The following is a 3362-nucleotide window of genomic DNA, read 5'->3' as shown; positions in this document are numbered from 1 at the left end:
AGCAGGGCGTGTCTCTCCCTGTAATGGGCGGAGTCTAGAGTTTTTTAAACACACAGTGCATCTTTTAAATAAAAAGATATCCTATATTTGTAGAGGAACGATGACATCGAATACACTATGCAAAAAATGTCCGAACATGAAGTGAATTTCTGGTTTGAGCGATGATGTCATTTTTTGCCACCGGAAGACAGTCAATATAATCATATGGGTGTTTCTTTTTGTTGTTGTTTTTACCTTTTCTCAATCAAAATGTGTCAAACTAAACATATTTTATATTGAGAAATAAGTTGCAAAATGAAACAAACAGATGATAACAGACAAGTAAACAACATGCAACATGAAAAAGAAAGAAAAAGAAATAAAGATTTTATATATATATATATATATATATATATATAATGTGACGAGTCAGCTGCCTTCTCCCTGATTAGTCACCGGCACCCAGGGCTGGACTGGGACGAAAAATCAGCCCTGGACTTCATCCAGACCGGCCCACTATTCATGCGCGCGCGCGCACACACACACACACTACATGTCTATACATACATTAATCTGCATGCAAAATTATGATTAGAATGTATTACTATCAAAACCAAGAAAAAACTATTAAAATAATAAAAGAAACTGCAAATTATTTTATCAGGCTTTATTTTAAATTTTTAAAGGTCTTAATTGATGTGCTTCTTATTATTCTAATATAAATATTAATGCTTAGGGTACACAATTTCTGCTGTAACTATATTGCATGAGCTGCAACTTTTTTTATATATTAATTTACACAAATTACCTCAGACCTGTTGGCTGCTTATAGATTATTAAGACCACTGATCTACTGTAAACGTGATTTATAAAGACCACTTATCTACAATAAAATAAAAGAGTAATTAAGACAAAGAACGTTGTGTAGTGGTTTATAATTTTTCTTAACATAATCAAAGGCCTTTAAAAATCCTTGAAGTAGACTGGCTTATATATTCAAATGCAGAGCTCAATGCTAGGGTTCAAAACTGTACTTGCTCTGCCAAAAATAAATACATAAATAAAAATGAAATTGCTATTGTTTTGTTTGTAAATAAGCTGCAATCTCATTTCACAATTCCAATTTCAATACCACAATAAACACCAACTATTAAGTTACAAACATTAATGAAGACAAGTGAAGTCAGTAATAAAATAAGAAAAAAAAGATCATAAATAGCACCGTTTTCAGGTACAGATATTGCATAATTAAATGTAACACACTTCACTTAACACATACACACACACACACACACACACACATATATATATACACACACATGCACATTTCTCTTTGTCTTTTGTTCACATTAATGACACAGACCGACAGTAGGTATAAGGTTTCTCCCTGGCACTTTAAGAGATTTTTTTCTCAATTGATTACAAATTGAAAAAATATATCTCACATAAATGCTGTAAACATACAGATACATAAAGCATCAGCTAGTATTATTAAAGGTTAAAAATAACTAGTTAAAATATAATTCAGTTTTCATTATAATAATTATTTAATGACAGGTGAAAATATAATAAATATGTACCATAGTGCACATATTTAGCGAAATACTCCTTTCTTATGACTATTTTTGACTAATTGTTCTCCTGTTGTTTTGACTGATGACTGATTGATCGATATTATTTATGAGGCATATATACATTTCGGTAAGTTGTACTGTCTCTTTAAGCAGAAAGTAACAGATGATCGGAAAGCGATCTGTCACGTCACATTTTCTAACGCCAAAACAGTATTGTCTGAATTTTGTAATAAAATGGACAGAACATGAGAGCTTAGAATTTTAAATGTAATTTATATGGATCAGTGAGTGGTGGCGTATTACAGCTGGAATATCCTAACTTTTTGTAACAAAACAATGCAGTAGCCTCCGTGTATCATTACATTTCTGTCTCACCTCAGCAGTCAAGTCCCACCCTGCTGATATCTTCACTTAAGTCTTTTGCCTTCCAGCAAATAATTTATTTATCTTGACACATTTGGTGGCATCTGCCTCAAGTCCTTTTCGTTTTCTCTCTCTCAACCTTCTGCCCCTCCTTTACGCTTAGATATTTTATTATTTAACATATTGAATTTTGTAGCAGTTGTAACGCGGCCGCTTTTCAAGGCTAGAACTTGATTCTGATTGGCCAATGAACAGTGAACAAGTGACATCACGTCTCGCAGCTCGCATCAGCGTCATGCGGCTCCATGAGAGACACATAAGGCCGGAATTGGACTATACATCAATATACTTACGAATATATTTTCGATTGATAATGATTTAAGAACAAAATACATAACGCACCGGCCCAACCAGACCGCGGCCCACCGGGAATCTCCCGGTAGTCCCGATGGCCAGTACATGCCTGCCGGTGTTCTGTCGATTTGTCCTACGCTGTCAGATTTTCCTACCTCCCACTAAAACAGTGGGTACAACGAAAAATGCTACTGTAAAGTTATGATTTATTAATGTCTACACCTACCACAACCCTAATCATACCCTTACAGTACTACAAATACAGTAATTATGTGTTATATTCGCGGTTGTAGCTAGAAGGGATACAGTTACAGGAAACCAACAATAAATATTAGTTTCTACCAATTAAATTGCGTTTTTATTAAAGTCTACACCTACCCCAACCCTAAACCTACCCTTACAGTAATGCAGATACATTAAATATCGTTGTTTAGCATGAGACATAGGACGCGATATTGATGTGCGCGTGCGCAGTAAACCTCGGTAGGAAAATCTGACAGGGTAGGATAAAATGTCAGGACACCGGCACCCCGTCCTAAATCGCTGCCCTTCACCAGGCTCCCGACTGAAGTGGATGTGTGAGAGGAGGGGCGCTGGACGAGTCCTGGCTGGCGGCGTGTGATGGGGCACACCTGAAGGAAATGGAGCCTCATCACCGCCGCTGTTTAAAAGCCCAACCAAATGACAGCCTAAAAGAAAACATTGCCTCCCCTGCTGCCACCCCAGTTGGCAGCAACGAATTAAAGGTAATGGCCCATTTGAAAATTTACGAGCGCGAATCTTTCGTGATTCGTGATCCCACTCCCGAACTGATTCAAGTGATTCCCGATCCCTCTCCGAACTCCCGAACTGATTCAAATGATTTGCGATCCCCAAATTGACTCAAATGATTCGCGAACCCGCTCCGAACTCCCGAACTGACTCAAATGATTCGCGAACCCGCTCCGAACTCTCGAATTGATTCAAATGATCCGCGAAGCCGCTCCGAACTCCCGAACTGATTCAAATGATTTGCGATCCCCAAACTGACTCAAATGATTCACGATCCCGCTCCGAACTCCCGAACTGACTCAAATGATTCGCGAACCCGCT

Source organism: Carassius auratus, chromosome 34 (genome assembly GCF_003368295.1).
Source record: "Carassius auratus strain Wakin chromosome 34, ASM336829v1, whole genome shotgun sequence".
In the NCBI taxonomy this organism is placed as follows: domain Eukaryota; kingdom Metazoa; phylum Chordata; class Actinopteri; order Cypriniformes; family Cyprinidae; genus Carassius; species Carassius auratus.
This window is presented reverse-complemented; position numbering follows the sequence as displayed.